We start from the raw sequence: 19,017 nt of genomic DNA on the forward strand, positions 1-19,017 counted from the left end.
GGGGTGCCTAAGAAACTTAATTACTAAGGATAAAGCGAACATAGTCACCAATGTATTACGTGTTTCAGGTAAATACAAAATTGTAACGTAGTGTAAATGTGATAGTTTGAGTTCAAGTTTAAGAAAATATTTTAAAGCAACACTAACGGTCGTAGGAAGCATATTTCGCGAATTTCTTGTTAGCAGTGAAAAATAAATACATAAAGCCTGCTGAAGACTGAGACTGAAAAATAACATGTTAATTATTGTTAAACTTCTTGCCAGTAGCTCTTTTAAGAACCTATAAATATCCTTCATGTTGCCTTCCACTGAAACTACTACTGTGTTCATATTCTGTAAACTGACTTGTTCCACAACATTTCGATAAAAAAAGTCGTTGAAATTATTTATGAAACATATAACTAACAGACCACCATCAGCATTTTTACATAACCTCACTCCACGAGACACCGCACAGAGCTTTAGAATTTAATCCATGGCCCTGTTCAAAAGATTGGTTACCTGGACCATTTCCCAATCGATTAAATAATGGAGATGAAAAGCTTTTCCAGCACCTAGATTCGAACCAGCTACCTGCGAACCGAGGCTAGCAACAAAGCCATATGTCTGGAACCTTGACTATGCAACATTGTGAACTTATAATTATTTCGCACGAGTAAATTCATGGTGATTAATTATTTAATACAAGACTCGTGTGTGCAGGTGCTGTTTATCTTTACCGGTTTACAGCGGACGAGATATATACTCCCACGCACTTGCCTCGTTACTTGCACCCCCCGCTACACATTTCCCGGGATTAAAATAAGATTTATTGGACACCGTTGGCCCTCTGCCACTACCGCGACGATCTCTCATCGCAACGTACACGGCGTAGTTTTCCCTTGCATCAAGAAAGGCGTTATACTGCTAAGGTATTGTTCATATCTTATTCCTAGAGCTATTCTTCTTCAACATTACAATATTTTGATGGTATTAAAACTATTTTAATAAGGTCTGAAGATGATTAGAATGCTCTAGAAATTCAAGGTGCAGTAGGTGTAACACCGTTTTTATCTACCTTCAAGAAAAATAAGAGGCTTACTGTCATGCAGACAAATTGTCTCCCAACGAAATTTTCTAAAGTTTTTATACGTATGTCCAATACTGAAGCGTAGTCTTCGATGATAGTATTATCATCGCTCCAAACGTGTTTCAAGGCACGAGACATGTACATACGTAAACTTAAGGACGAAAGTAGCTTTCACGTGACGTGTCAGTGCCAAGTAACAGTTGAAAGTTCTTTGCATATAAAATTATAAGACTCATTTTACCGCCCCCTGAATTGTGGAAGTTACAGTTTAACAACTGCTCACTGCCAGGATTTAATTGACATTACTTAAATGCAAATGCGGCGTGGTTACTTAATTCGTTTATGCTTTTAAAATATAATCTTCCGCCTGCTCTTTTCTACGAGTCGACAAAATATTACTTTCTGTGCAGAAGTTAGTGCGCTTAATGACTCGCTCAACAAACCTGAAATAATGTTGGCCGTGGTCTGGGTAGATATTTTGGTTCATTTACGAAGTTGGATATGAGACTGAGGACGGACTTGAATACCCCCATCTGAACCTTCAGACTTCCTCATTTTCGATATTCTTTGGTTACAGTAGTTTCAGTAAAAAGTGCATTTATGTAATGTGAAAAAAACATGGAATGAGTGTTCAGTTTCTAAAAGGCATACAATAATGTAAATGTTTACTTTGAAGATAAACAATTTTTAACTTACTTGTAGGTTTTGTTGAAGTTTTGAAACAGTTCTCTAATACTTGAAATTCATTTGTACTATTTCCATAAATTTCATTACGGTTTTATAATGTCTTTCTGTTTGGATTCATATATTCATCAGTTAGAGTTACTAACATTAATGTTTCAGTTTCATGTACTAGACAGTTTTGACTGCAGTTTTCGAGTAGAAGGTTTCACAAAACAATATTTTATAGTCGCATTTTTAAATAGTAAATTTGAAAGCGTTCTTTGGTGATGTGTGGCACGTGAACGTGGGATGTTATGACGTAGGTGACGTCTGTGACGGTCTGTCCTCCTGTTGCTGTCTGCCACAGGGTCGCAGTTCGTCGACGCCAGTACCGCTCGGATGATCTATTATATCAGGTTGAACAGCCGCACGTCGTGGTTGATCACATGGAACAATAGTACATTAGTATCAGTTTTCTATAATATAAAGTCTGTTTTACCGTATGTCGAAAAACAATGGTGTTAATGCATCACTTTTTTGGTTTATTACACGTCAGAAGGTCTATTACAGGGGTGTGCTTTTATTTGTTGGATCTGTATTCGTCAGTGTGGATTTCTGTTCGCATCACCAACGTTAGTGTACCTATCAAAAGCCAACAGCCTTTTATTTTCATTGTACAGTTAAACAGTTCCCTATTTATCTCGAAGTGTCATATTCTTTATGCATAAGTGTTTGTTCGTTTCTGAATCACCATCGCTAGCACTTTTTGAAGCGTCCATGGATGGTAGGTTTGAGTACTAGTTTTCAGTTAGTCCATAGCTGAAATGGTCACGTTCGAAAGTTTCAAAATTGACAATTAACCCTCGTCACTACCAATACTGTGAAGGTGACAGATGTTCTCACAGTCACAATGCGCTGCCACAACTTTATGCGATTTTCATACCTGTAAAATGTCTTCCGTTGTAGTTGTGGAAGGGCACTACCTTATGTTAAGAGTTCATCCACTGCAAAATTTGCCATTGGATATGTTCTATATTACTTAGTTATTGACAACAAAAGCAAGTGACTCTTTCAGCAGTTTTTTAGGCACTGTTCTCTGTGCCATTGCACACACACTGACTCACAAACATCACTGACGGGTGCGTAGACAATCGTGCTTTTTGAGTTAATACGAATACTTTACTCGCAATATCAGGTCCACTGTAGCATATTATTCCCGTGTCTTCATACATCTTTTGTCCTACACGTTTTATGTTGCGGATCCCTGCGCATTTTTTATCCCCAATGGATCAGAATTTTGTTTTTATTAACAGTATAGTCAAAATTTTATGAAATACGTCACACATAACAGTTTACATTAAAAATTCAAGTTCTGTGTAGCCGTTTCTTTGACTCTCACATATCACCAAGCGTCTAACATGCACACATTGGTTTTTGTATCCTGTTTTATTTCTGATATTTGTTTTGACTTTCCATATGTTACAGTCAAAACTCGTTTTTAGTTAGAACGCGTTCTTACCAGTTAAAACTAGTTTTTACTGAGCCACTCCCTCAAAACGCGTTTTGCCTAGTTAAAACTAGTTTTAACTGACTTTCGCTTTCGACTAGCAGTAAATTCCAATGGGAAGTAAGGGTATCAATATCAGCTAGTTTCAACTAGTAAGGACATGTTCTAACTAAACTAGACAGAACTAGTCTTCACTAAATTTATTTTGGGGCTAATATTAAAATTAAGAGCAACAACGCGTTGATGGAAATAGAAAAACGGCATTCTTGTATTGTGCAATTCAGTATTTATTGGAATATCGATCATACATCCAAACACAATCCGGATAGTTAAAATAAGAAGGCGCGACACGAAAACGCAAACTCGATGACAATGGGAAAAACATAAGAAGAGAAACGCGTGTGTATTGTGAATAGTGCGATATTGGATTGTGTGCAATACCATGCTTTGAGCTATACCATACGAAGAGTATTTCTAATAAATATTCTTCGAGGAACTGTGTTTCCTTTAGATCTACCACTAAAACCTTTCCTCATTATATAAAAATTAATAATAAATAATTTTTAATTCAGCAACAGCGTTACTTCTGTAAAAAACCTTCGAATAACAATTCTAACAAGGTTTTCAGTTGTAAGATAATTACTTGCCCCCACAGCACTCGCCCATAAGCGCGTCAAATACGCGCCGCTGCAATAAGCGCTAGAGGTGCGGAAAGAATTACACAGTTCTAGGCGCCAAAACTCCCTATCTGAGCATCGCTGCAACGGCCGACAAGGCCTGCCACTGGGCCCTTTTCGCCACAACAAACTACACGGTAGAAGGGTTAAGCATGTGCAGATCAGCTTGTACGTATTTATCATGGCAGATCTAAATCAAGAAAGGCGATGGAAAGAAGAATTTGTGAGAAGGATGTTACAGATTGAAAAACACGACAAAAGAGAAAAACATTACAATGTTATGACAAAAGGATCTTAAGATAAATTAGTGCACGAAACTGAAGAAACACAATCGGCTGAGAAAAAGACACAGATGCAGTAGAGAAGATTAAATCGATTCAAGGTTATTAGTATTTGTGGGACCAGGAAGTTAGCGACAGGAAAACATAAGACAAGACTGGAACGAAATATGGGATACTCGAAAAATATATTACAGGTATGTATTTTTGAATTTATTTCAATAAATAAGGACAAATGTCAGGCATATTCATTACTTCATTGATTTAATGCTCTGAAAATGTTGCTTACTATTCAAGTAATTAATTAATATTTAAAGCTTTAATACTTACATTGTAATATATTTTATAATATATATAAAGTACCTAATCGCCTTGTAAAAAAAGCTAATTTAAGTTCGCTTCCAGATCCGAATTCGACGTGTCCAAAGAAAAATTCTTGTTGCTGGAAGATGTGCCAGAGACAAAGGTATCATTAAGAACTTCTGCTAACATGGCACCTTAGGATCAGAACGAGGATTTGTTCCCTGTGTGTGTAAGAAGGCTTCTGTTTCAAAAAGGTGCTTTCGTAGGAAAAAAGGGAACTTTTGTAACTGAAAATGTCACGACACTTTGTGTTGCAGTAACAAATAATCAAAATTTAATTGTTATATATTTTTGGTACGTTTCTGTTTTATTAAGACTGTAGCAACTTTTATCAAATGTATGAGTAATTAATATATTTTTACTGTATGATTATTTTGTTTCCACTTTCGTAACTAATACTGTTAATATGGCTCTGTAATGTTCCTTAAAATGTTTCTTCAGTGTATGGTTATTTTTGTATTGCTGTAGTTAATATTAATGACTTAGATATATGATCAATATTCTCAATAAATATTGCATTGCACAATACAAAAATGCTGCTTTTTATTTCAATCCACACGTAGTTGCTCTTAATTTTAATATTTGCCCCAAAATAAATTTAGTGAAAACTAGTCCTGTCTAGTTTAGTTAGAACATGTCCTTACTAGTTGAAACTAGCTGATACTGATAGCCTTACTTGCAGCTAGATTTACTGCTGGTCGAAAGCGAAAGTCAGTTAAAACTAGTTTTAACTAGGCAAAACGCGTTTTGACGAAGAGGCTCAGTAAAAAATAGTTTTAACTAGTAAGGACGCGTTCTAATTAAAAACGGGTTTTGACTGTAACATATAAAAACAAATACCAAAAATAAAACAGGATACAAAAACCAATGCGTACATGTCAGATACTTGGTCACATGTGAGAGTCAAAGAAATGACTGCATCCTGACTACAAATCTGGTGATTCAATCTGATGGGCTGCCATTCATGTTTAGCATTCTTGGCGGAGTTTTCCAACAGAATAGTGCTCGCCCACATACCGCTGTTGTAACCCAACATTATCTACAAAATGTCGACACGTTGTCTCGGCCTGCTAGATCACCACATCTGTCTCCAATCGAGCACATATCGGACATCACTGACATCCGACACCTGTACAACGCAACGCAAGTACGTTTACATGCTTGCATTCAGCATTCTGACGGTTACATCGGTTGTAAATGCACCAGCATTTCACATTTGCAATTGCTCGTCTCTCCCTCACGTTAACCTGAGATACTGAGATGTTGATCATTTAAATATGTTAACTAGACTAACGTATTCCCGAAATTCCGTTATTCTCTGTTAATTATCTCTTAGTGTTGAAAATTTTTTCATGAGTGTATCATAAACCAATTCACAGTAAAATTAAAAATATACCGCCTTAGCTCTTACTTTTAAACATAACGTTATCACTTAATTTCAAGTAGCGTAAATTCCTGTTAGCAGGATGATTATTAGTTGTGTTCGTGGGAAAACTGCGTGACAAACAGGACTCTGTTGTTACGGATGTAGGTACTGTTCTTTGAATAATTACGATGTAATCGGTCAATTTTAAGCTACCAATATTTGGCAGTCAGCAACTACTTAATACCTGTCGTGGTAGTACAAGCTTCTTTGTCCAACGTAGCGGCTTTCCTTCTAAATTCCTGGGTAACATTTAGCTGGAGGAAGCACAAATAGTAATAATTAATACATGGAAGTTTGTAGTTCTTCTCCTTGATGAGATGTAAGAAACACATTGGATGAATGAATGAATGACGAATTAACTGTCTACCATTTTTTACAAAGAACATGATCTGTATGACCTGTGGTTATAGATTACCAGAAGCTCTCAAAATACCCTCTAGATTTCGTCTAATTCACACAGTGCATGTGATCCTTGTTTTCATAGGCAAGGAACTGTTGTTAACTGTTTGGGTGTAAACATATTATACGTAAGTCTTCAGCGTGCAGACACCACGTTTCAGTTGACACAACCTACGACACACTTAACGTGAAACATGAACCGTAAACATCCTGGAAAGCTACGTTAGTGTACAAAGCTATTTATACTAAAGCGTATGTTATGTAGATAATAACGACAAAAATCTTACGTTGGGACTGGTAGACTCCTATAATGTGTGCAGACAGAACATCTGTTGTTGCAACATCATTGCCAAGGTTCTCGATGTATTTGGTCGTTAATTATGTAAGAGGCGATCAAAAAGTATCTGAGAAAGTTGCTGCAGCGTATATGAAACGTAGCAGGACTCCGATGCGGGTATATAAGTAGTGACATGTAGTTAATGAATTAGTCTGGTATATGTCTTTCCCATGTGCGTGCGGTAAACGCGGAAACGCGAACTATGGCAACGTTATTACCAGATGCGTCCAAACAGGACCAACGTGCTGTTATCATCTTCTTGGCTAACGAATGAGAAAGACAGGTAGACATCTATCGGAGAATGAAGAATGTATGTAGAGCAGAATGTCTGCCAAAACCCAGTGCTGCGGAGTGGAGCGCGGCAAGGGATGCCGCTCCTTCATGATAACGCACGTCCCCAAGTCGCAGAAGTCGTAACACAGAAGTTACTCAAGCACCCGCCCTATTTTCCTGATATCTCCACATGCGATTATCCCGCTTCCGGACTCTCAAAATAGGTCTTGAAGGTTCGACGATTCCCGTCGGTCGAGGATGTGCAGCAAACAGTTATGAACTTGTACTCGCAGCAAGACACCGTGTTTTATCAATCGGGTATGTTCAAAGTGCTGTGTCGGTGGGATAACTGCCTCATTGCTCATGGCGATTTTGCCTCATTTTGGACTGTACGGCATTCGAATGGAAACTTTCTGATCATGCCTTACATAAGACATACTACTGCGAGTAATTGTCTGTAACTAATAATATGAAACTGTATGTGAAAATTATGCTTAACAAATATTTTAGTCAAAATTTAAAATCCACGTATAAATATGATATTGACGTAGTGATCAAACTGTTACTCGTAAATGATCTTATGCTGGCAGCACACACGTTTCGGAATATGTGATGCAGGTACACAAAGACTAGATGAAAGGCTGCTGCAGAACTATTACAGATAAGGTTACCACTATTGCTGTGGATGTCTCAAATAAGTACTCCTTAAAAAGCCTGTACACTGAATTTTTAACACAATGGTACATAGCATCACCGCACGGACTTCACGTGCTCTGTTTCTAATTGTAGCTCTAGATATCGTGGAGAGGTGCGAATATGTGACTGGCTGAATCGATATTAGGAACTTCCGTGGTACAGACTAAATGAAATTAGGCAATCACCATAGCGTAGTTTTTATTCGTATGTCTTTGCATCTGTCTCGCCGTCTAGCCCGACTGTGCCTGCAGAATTGGATGGGAGAGTGACTTCGTATTGCTATCCCAGAAGAGTGCGTCCCCACATGTAATATTACGCCCACGGCCTTAAGATCCACAGCTTCGAGGGCTGGCTTTGAAGACGACAAACTGGGGCCAGCTAGTGTAACCAGAAGGTTAAAACAGAACTGTCACAATAAGAGATTGTGCGGCGCCCAGGCTGGCTTTAAAATGCCACCCATGGGGCAACAGTACAAGTCTGTAAAGGGGGAAAACTCAGGAAACTCACCTCGTTTGTGAACATCACGTGTACTGGGAGGCTGGATGATTGCAACGAAATATGTCTAATTATGATGTTCAGGAAATTCATAACTGTACATTAAAAAAAAGTCGTACACGATAACCAGAAGTGCCAAAATGATCGGTACAATGAGAGGAATTCATTGCCACTAAAGTTTTCATTGTAGCATCATCGTTGTAGAAGATACGGTATTTACATAAATTTTTTTCTGTGGCAACCATTTCAAAATTAATACCTACTTAATGCGCTGACATATATACGCAGACAGTATATTGGACGATAACACAAGCTGTCGACGAACGCTACTGAATGCTAAGGACTGTGACAATCGGACAGCTGAAGTTGCAGCCTGATTAGTTGACACAGGACGTGCATATCTTACTCTTAGAATAATTTAGTCTTCCACAGTTACAAATTATACAACCAGAATATGATAGAACATTTTACCTTTCGTTTGATATAAAAACTATGTACTTTTACGTGTTATTTAGTTGTAATTTAGGTAAACAATTATGCAGGTGATTAATATAAATGTAAGTGAATTGGGTTCGGTGTCTCTACTGTGAATTCTGACTGTGCAGAAATGCGCTATAAATGAATCTACCAGTCTTAACGTATCATGTGTGTTTCAGTATGTTTGTGCATTTATTGATGAGCGCATTTGTGTATGTTTTGTAGCGCAGTTAGTTGTTCATCTTCTAGTTAACACATTTGTATTGCAAGTTCTCAAAAGGGCACGAAAAGAGAGGCATTCGTCTCAGTATCTATTGGGTTGATGCATAAGCTCGTAGCGTTCTTCCTTAAGTTTAATAAACACAACAGATTCATGTAACAGAATTGTTATCATCAATAGTATATTCTCCCTCAATGTTTACAACAGTCTGCAAACGTTGGGGTAGCTTTCCTATTCTGCGACTGTAGAAACCACGTGGTTTCGATGTGAAGAACTCACCGAGCTGTGTTCGGAGCTGATTTTTAGCCAGAAACGAATTTCTTTCAGGGTTGTTCGATAGAGCGGAAAAGGTAAAAATCTTAAGGTGCAAAATTAGTTGAATAAGGTGGGTGCGAAATGACTTCCCAACCTAACTCCTGTACATTGTTTTTTGTCAGTCTAGCAGAATGCGAGTGGACGTTATGGTGGAGTGGCATCACTTCAAGCAGTCTTCCTGGTCGTTGTTCTTGGACTGTGTCTGCAAGACGTTTCGGTTGTTGACAGTAAATATCGGCAGTGATGGCTACACCCCTGGCAGGCACATCATAGTACACCACACCATCGCTGTTCCACCAGGTGCATAACATTATCTTTTGTGGATGCACGCATACCTTTGTACGGGGAACTGTTGCTTTGTTTGGGTTCAGGCATTGTTTTCTTTTCCCTGTGTAGGCATAAAGACACAATTTCTCGTTACTAGTAAAGGCTCAGGATAGGAATGGCAGGTGTTCTTCACAAGCCAATTGATGACAGGCAAACAGAGATGTACAATATGCCTACCCGCCGATTTTTGTGATTATGGCGTAGACCATGCGGTACCCATACATCTTAATCTTCCGCATTGCATGCCAATATCGCACGATGCTGGAATGATCACAGTTCATCACGTTTCCCAGTTCTCGAGAACACTGGAGTCGATTACTGTGCATTAATGCGTTTAAACAATCTGCATGATATCCTGACGATCTAGGGCGCCTTGCCACGGTTCGCGCGGTTGCCCCCGTCGGAGGTTCGAGTTCCTAGGGCATGGGTTTGTGTTGTCCTTATCGTAAGTTAGTTTAAGTTAGATTAAGTAGTGTATAAACTTAGGGACCGATGACATCAGCAGTTTGGTCCCATAGAACTTACCACTAATTTTCAGGGTATTTTTTCCATACCCCGAAGGTCTTCCTGGTTGTGGAGATTTACTTTTGTCAAAACGATGTCCGTTAAAAGGACGACACCATTTTACACCATTTTTTTTGCAGTGCTCTGTCCAAAGGCATTGCCCTCACACAAGCACAAATGTTTCTGGCTGTCTCCGCTGTTGTCACTCCCTCCCCCCCCCCCTTTTTCACAGCCCGTCCTCCTCTACTGAACTCACACAGAAGAATATGTGCGAAAGCTCCAGTTTCTCCATTTGGTACTCAATTTTCTAGCATCCACAACTCCACTCACTATCGCTAGACGACAATATTTAAACTCAAATGGCAATAGTGAACTAAAAATAAAAATTTAAAATCGATAAATAAATGCATGACAACTGGAATCCGAACATGCAAAACAAAAACACTACCAACTTACGTATCCAACCTAATACACCTATGCTATAAGTAGATTTAAATTATGAAAATTGATGTGTAAATTGAAGAGCTGGTAACCTAGAGTGTATAGATAGTGTTCAAGATGGTTGCTCAGGGCTCTTATGTGTTTTAATCATCAGTTCCGGTTGAAGCTGTGACAGCCGATGGTGTGGATATTCAAATGGTTGATACTGGCCAGCGAGTCCGCTATACATGTGAAATATTTAAACTTTTGTTTGAATTTCGCATGATTTTGGCGAATCGTCCAAGTAAGCGAAGTACTTTAACGTTTCTTCGAAATCAGTGCTGTCATGATTAATCTGGTGACTGGAACTTTCAATCTAGACGTTTCTCATCTGTTTCTAGTGACTGGCTGCAGAGGGACGTAGAGACTTGAAATTTTGTGAGTACTGGTAGGGACACAGATTTTGTTTATGTTTGTCAGGATCTACTCAGTTTGTGTAAGATGCTCATACAATCTGTATATGTCGCAAAACTCTGTTTCTGTTCACCACACGTCAGTGTGTAAGTCCACCACTCACATATGTTTTCGAACTGATTTAAATAAACCTGTTTCATTTAAAGCCTATAAGTTTTGGTCTGTTGTACTTCTTTAAACTTATGTAATTTATACAGTTCATTGTTTTGTAGTCATTTTATTAATAAATATGTAATTCTGAGTTCCGCCATAATTAGATGTTTCACTATAAGATCACCTGAATACTGGTGATTTTCGGCTGGTGTTGCTGCAGTGTGTGACCCACACTAAGACCGACAGTGATGTAACATTATTACTTAAGGTCGTACACTTAACCGACCTCCCATAATTATATTTATTTATTCATCCAAATAAGAGGTGAGGAGCTTTCTGACAACAGTCAAAAGATCTGATTGAGCTATTCTGTGTGTCAGCGCTGCACAAATTGTTGAGCAATGAAGCGATCCTAAACATAGTTACATTTTGGGCAGCAGCTAGTTTCGACATTACAACTGCAATAATGTCTGTGTACAGTATATAGTCTCAGAGAATGTTAAAGAAACTATTCGTTAAAATACAGTAATTAGATCCTTTCGGTATCTTATAGTCCCATTTGTCATATTGGTGATGCACATCCTACCATTTCGTTAATGCTCATAACTACTACGATATTTCGAAAACAAGCAGCACTCCTGTGTGCTATGAAAAATGTGAATCGATATGATTTTACATTTGAGATGTGTTGGGTCATAGATTACTGCATACAAAATGTACCTAACATACAGGTAGAACTGAAATCCACGAACTTATGGAGATTCTAGAGCTTGTATTAACACACAACTACTTCCTGTTCAACAACAAGTTTTACATTCAGGAAAATGCGTTGGCAATGGGTAGTAGTCTTGCAGGCTTTCCAGCAGACATATACATTAACAATGCTGAAGTCAACATTTTTATATACCAAACCAAAGTGAAAAAATTAGCTGCTTTATTACAAACGCTATGTTGATCACACTCATTCTGTTCAATGGAACAACAAAAGAAATAGAAAAGTAACCAAAAAAGTTAATAAATTACACAAGAAATTTCAGTTCACTGAAAACATCAAACACTAGAAGGCATTAACTATCTTGAATTAACAGTAGCAAATAAAAATCAAAAGCAAACATTTCAAACTTTCCTGAAGTCAACCACCACCAATGTTACCATACACAACTTCTCTTGCCATCCACATCAACATAAAAAGAAACATTCCTCAGGCTCAAGGTTAATCACATGCTTAGACCCCAATAAACACAAGTGAAACAAAATGAAACACAAATTATTAAATCAATTCCTCCAGCAGTGGGTACAGATAAATTAATATACACTGTTGTTGTTGTGGTCTTCAGTCCTGAGATTGGTTTGCTGCAGCTCTCCATGCTACTCTACCTTGTGCAAGCTTCTTTATCCCCCACTACCTACTGAAACCTACTACATCCAACTGAATCTGTTTAGTGTATTCATCTCTTGGTCTTCCTCTACGATTTTTACCCTCCACACTACCCTCCAATACTAAACTGATGATCCCTTGATGCCTAAGAATATAACCCACCAACCGAACCCTTCTCCTAGTCAAGTTGTGCCACAAATTTCTCTTCTCTCCAATTCTATTCAATACCTCCTCATTAATCATGTGATCTACCCCTCTAATCTTCAGCGTTCTTCTGTGGCACCACATTACGAAAGCTTCTATTCTCTTCTTGTCCAAACTATTTATCGTCCATGTTTCACTTCCATACATGGCTACACTTTATACAAATACTTTCAGAAACGACTTCCTGACACTTAAATACATACTCGATGTTAACAAATTTCTCTTCTTGGGAAACGTTTTCCTTGCCATTGCCGCTCTACATTTTATATCCTCTCCACTTCGACCATCATCAGTTATTTTGCTCCCCAAATAGTAAAACTCATTTACTACTTTAAGCCTCTCACTTAATAATCTAATTCCCGCAGCATCACCCAATTTAATTCGACTACATTCCATTATCCTCGTTTTGCTTCTGTTGATGTTCATCTTATATCCTCCTTTCAAGACACTATCGATTCCGTTCAGCTGCTCTTCCAGGTCCTTTGCTGTCTCTGACAGAACTACAATGTTATCGGCGAATTTCGGATTTTTTATTTCTTCTCCGTGGATTTTAATACGTACTCCGAACTTTTCTTTTGTGTCCTTTATTCCTTCCTCAATATACAGATTGAATAACATCGGGGAGAGGCTACAACCCTGCCTCACTCCCTTCCCAACCACTACTTCCCTTTCATGCCCCTCGACTCTTATAACTGCCATCTGGTTTCTGTACAAATTGTAAATAGCCTTTCGCTCTCTGTATTTTACCCCTGCCACCTTCAGAATTTGAAAGAGAGTATTCCAATCAACATTGTCAAAAGCTTTCTCTAAGTCTACAAATACCAGAAACGTAGGTTTGAATTTCCTTAATCTTTCTTCTAAGTTCAGTCGTAGGGTCAGTATTGCCTCACGTGTTCCAACATTTCTACGGAATCCAAACTGATCTTCACCGAGGTCGGCTTCTATCAGTTTTTCCATTCGTCTGTAAAGAATTCGCGTTAGTATTTTGCAGCTGTGACTTATTAAACTGATAGTTCGGTAATTTTCTCATCCGTCAACACCTGCTTTCTTTGGGATTGGGATTATCATATTCTTCTTGAAGTCTGAGGGTATTTCGCCTGTCTCATACATCTTGCTCACCAGATCGTAGAGTTTTGTGACGACTGGCTTTCCCAAGGCTGTCTGTAGCTCTAGTGGAATGTTGTCTACTCTGGAGGACTTGTTTCGATTCAGGACTTCATCTACATCCTCTTCCATTTCCATAATATTGTCCTCAAGTACATCGCCCATGTACAGACACTCTATATACTCCTTCCACCTTTCTGCTTTCTCTTCTTTGCTTAGAACTGGGTTTCCATCTGAGCTCTTGATATTCATGCAAGACAACATTCCATTAGAACTACTGACAGCCTTGAGAGAGCCAGTCCTCACAAAACTCTACGATCTGGTGAGCAAGATGTACGAGACAGGCGAAATACCCTCAGACTTCAAGAAGAATATAATAATCCCAATCCCAAAGAAAGCAGGTGTTGACGGATGTGAAAATTACCGAACTATCAGATTAATAAGTCACAGCTGCAAAATACTAACGCGAATCCTTTACAGACGAATGGAAAAACTGATAGAAGCCGACCTCGGTGAAGATCAGTTTGGATTCCGTAGAAATGTTGGAACACGTGAGGCAATACTGACCCTACGACTGAACTTAGAAGAAAGATTACGGGAATTCAAACCTACGTTTCTAGCATTTGTAGACTTAGAGAATGCTTTTGACAATGTTGATTGGAATACTCTCTTTCAAATTCTGAAGGTGGCAGGGGTGAAATACAGAGAGCGAAAGGCTATTTACAATTTGTACAGAAACCAGATGGCAGTTATAAGAGTCGAGGGAAATGAAAGGGAAGTAGTGGTTGGGAAGGGAGTGAGTCAGGGTTGTAGCCTGTCCCCGATGCTATTACTGAGCAAGCAGTAAAGGAAACAAAAGAAAAATTAGGAGTAGGTATTAAAATCCATGGAGAAGAAATAAAAAATCTGATGTTCGCCGATGACATTGTAATTCTGTCAGAGACAACAAAGGACTTGGAAGAGCAGCTGAACGGAATTGACAGTGCCTTGAAAGGAGGGTATAAGATGAACATCAACATAAGCAAAACGAGGATAATGGAATGTAGTCGAATTAAGTCGGGTGATGCTGAGGGAATTAGATTAGGAACTAAGACACTTAAAGTAGTTAATGAGTTTTGCTATTTGGGGAGCAAAATAACTGTTGATGGTTGGAAGTAGAGAGGATATAAAATGATGACTGGCAATGGCAAGAAAAGCGTTTCTGAAGAAGAGAAATTTGTTAACATCGAGTATACGTTTAAGTGTCAGGAAATCGTTTCTGAAAGTATTTTTATGGAGTGTATGGAAGTGAAACATGGACGATAAATAGTTTAGACAAGAAGAGAATAGAAGGTTTCTAAATGTGGTGCTACAGAAGAATGCTGAAGATTAAATGGGTAGATCACATAACAAATGAGGAGGTATTGAATAGAATTGGGGAGAAGAGGAGTATGTGGCAGAACTTGACTAGAATAAGGGATCGGTTGGTAGGACATGTTCTGAGGCATCAAGGGATCACCAATTTAGTACTGGAGGGCAGCGTGGAGGGTAAAAATCGTAGAGGGAGACCAAGAGATGAATACGCTAAGCAGATTCAGAAGGATGTAGGCTGCAGTAGATAGTGGGAGATAACGAAGCTTGCACAGGATAGAGTAGCATGGAGAGCTCCATCAAACCAGTCTTAGGACTGAAGACTACAATAACAACATCAACACGAACAGAAATAAGACACCACAACACTTGAAGTTAGTTCTTGTAATAATTTATTTTCTTTTGCCCCTTCATATTTACTCCAGTTTTGGTTAAAGTATTTGGCCATATATTTTCTTTAATACGTGCATCCTAAAACAACAAATATCTCTGAGCAAATATGTCTTTGTGGGTCGAACTTCGTAACAAGTAACAGTTGCATAACACATGCTGGATGCTGGCAAATTTTCCTTATCACAGTGTATATATATATTGTGTGGTATTTGCTACCAAATGGCCATGACAATAGAAGCAAACAGATGAGTACTAACAACAAAAGCCACCCATACTGTCGTAGTAAGTACAAAACTAAATTGTGGATCCAAATCGACAGATAAACAATACTCATGGCGGTGCATTAAGGCATGTTCCATCATCTTGTCACAGAGCCATCAACCATCATTATGCTTGAAATAACTACGAAACGTCCGGAGAACCGTCTGAAGATGAGCCTGAAAAGGTATGCAAATTGGTTCATGGAATGACTGGTTGCAGTTTTATGTATTTACATTACATAAACAGTCATAGGTTCTTAAACATCCGTAATGCATAAACCTAATGCCGAATTTTTCATCAAACCTAGATCAATATCTATCTAAATTTATGTGTGTAGCGTATTAGTTTCAGTTGTGTGTAAAGAATAGAGCAAAGGTGAAAAATTCATATCATGATCGTATCTCGTAAACTGTTTGAGATAGCGGAACGAGTTTTTGTTAAATGACAGCATCAGTGAGAAGAGTATTTCTCATATGGATAATATATGAGACTTTGTTACCTACGATGACATGCTCTCTACTACAGATGTTTTTCAATGAAAAATGTAATTACTTCAAGGACAATCGATATATGATGAAATGAGAGTTACTAATAATTTGCAGCAATGTAAGTGCATAAATTACACATTTGTTTTTATGCTGGGCGTGGCTGTCTCATAAGCTATTGACCAGAGTTTTCGTAAATTGATTACTCAATAATACACTCTTGCAGGACCCCGTCGCAACTGGAACTGCATTAGCATATTGGTGACGTCAAGTTGTGTTAACATTATTGTGTTTTGCCAGAAAAATTAATATTAACACGGAAACAAGAGAAATGTAGGTGCAAATCAGTATTCGCCAATGATGTTTCTCTGCGATGAAAGAATATTCGAAAGTCAAGCGAAAGTAAATAGCTGCTTCTGTTGAAATTTCAGCTTAATCCTAACACCCTGTATGTTTTTAATGATAAACTGTTGACTTGTCGAATTGTTGATTGCAATAGTATAAATTCGATAGTTTGCAATCTAGGAAGCTTTAGTTTACAACATCTACTTATGAGTAACCTTCAGCAGTTGAACAGCACCACCCCTACTATGCAGTGACATCTCGTAGTAGATAGACACCACTACCACTGACCCCTTTCGTACCTCATCGTTTGCATCCATAACATTCAGATAACTTTATGAAGATCTTAAAACTTACCACCTAGTGCACGCCAAGCGACACTGTTCTCTTTCACCTGGAGGGTCAAATAGGAAAAGCCTCAAAATCAGCTGCAGCACCTCTGCACTGCCGAACAGTTCTACACTCGTTTAGTGCCACGTTGTTTTGACTTTGTAGTTCACCCATAAACTAGCATTCAAAGCGCCACTGCATTCCAATTACTCTCTATATTAACAGTAGTCACGCCAACGTTTTCCACAGTTTGCTCTGTTAGGGTCACTCAGGTAGTTTTAATATCCTTCGACACAAACATTTACTTCGCTGAAAAATCTTCGCAAGAAGCTTCGATGAAGTTAATGCGAAGGTATTTGCAATTTCTATGCACCTAATGGAATTTCGTAGCTTTGGTGCCATTTTAATGTCATACATTGTAATTTACACTGTATTTTAATGTTGCACTGTTGTAAAATAAAGTATATTCTACAATTATTTACAACCGTTGCGGACCATTAATCTCGCTTCCACCAGACAGATGTCAGCTCTTACATAACAAAATTGCCTTTCGTAAAGCCACCACAAGATGGATAACCTATTAACAGACAGAGACACACACCCGCACACACACACACACACACACACACACACACACACACTTACGGGATTTTCGACTGAACTATAATTACAATACAAAAAAAACAAACGAAAATCTCTGCATATAAATGGGGAACAGCTGCTGTTTAATAATACTGGCTTTTTATTGCACCAGCATGTAACTTTTCTCAAAAAACTTTTCTAAATTATTTGGACTGGCTACATATTATGACTCTAGTACTCCTTCTGAAAATAAAACGATACTGACTTCCACTTTCAAGAAAAAGATCGTTTAAAAGGAATATGGAAATAACTTGGGATAATCCTATTTGATATTATATAATTCTAAAGTATTGTGCGCCTCAGTTGTATAGTGCAAGAATTTTATGAGCTCTAACAGCTTAAATGCTTCTCGCGATTTAACCAGTGGCCAGAGTTGCGTGTGCTAACTATGTTGCTACACTCGCTGATGGAACTGCGAAAGCCTGCCTCTCATCCGAGACAGCCTTTCCCGATCGGGCTCTTCTCCATCATCTCGAGTAGCTTGAAGACAACACCATTAGTCTGTCTTCCTCCGCCATCATACGGCTAAAGCTCGGCTCATAACAGTTTACAGCAACTCCATCACCTCGACTGCTACGGCATGTCTCCTTTAAGTGCAGTCTCATACTAACAAACAAATTGTCTGACAGGGTCAAATTACTGCCTACAATTACGAGACATTGCTAGATACTTTTACAGAAACATAATTTGTACTTTAAAGGCACATTTGCAGGATTGGGTGGACATATTATTATATATTAATTAGTATAAGCGGTTGTATCGGTTATGGCGTGCAACCGCTGAAACATTACAATAATTATGCAGTTAAGTTGTCTTGCCGAGAAGACGGCACCTTTTTTGTGCTGGAAGCCGTCCTGATCGGACGCATATCTGCCATCGCTGCGGATAATTATTTGGCACACCGCCATTATTATATATATTGAGAGGCAATCTCTCTAGGCGTACTCATAGTTGCACACAGCAACAGAATTAACGTGTCTATGTTATTTAATTCAGTGTACTATTTTGTGAATACACCGATATTATTTAATCTTGTGTTTCATTTATGTTGCAAGCTATTGTTCCATATAAACGACGTCTTGGCAAAGCTAAAGGTTCCCTGTTACAAATTATATCAAAGGTCCAGTACGAACCAAAGCTTTGGAATTATTCAAACAACGAAGTCCATTAAAGAAAAATCTCTCACGGTCCCATTTACAATGAACAGACCTTACGAAAAGCCATTGTCAAGCGCGCAAAGTTCGTAAAAACTGATCACATACTATTATCATTAATTCTTATTATCTGCTTGACCTTCGATATACTCAAACCAGATAGAAAAAGCCATGATAAATCAAAGTACCCAAGAGATATCATGATCAATTACAGTATAATCATAGAACCACATTCACATAACCTATACGCTGAATTAGTTTTGAAGCTTACATGTGCTATCTTCTTGCCAATATGTCAGTGGAAAACAGTACTCAGAAAGTATAAAAAAGGGAATTTTCATATTGTTGTGTTCTTCAGTCG

Source organism: Schistocerca serialis, chromosome 5 (genome assembly GCF_023864345.2).
Source record: "Schistocerca serialis cubense isolate TAMUIC-IGC-003099 chromosome 5, iqSchSeri2.2, whole genome shotgun sequence".
In the NCBI taxonomy this organism is placed as follows: Eukaryota; Metazoa; Arthropoda; class Insecta; order Orthoptera; family Acrididae; genus Schistocerca; species Schistocerca serialis.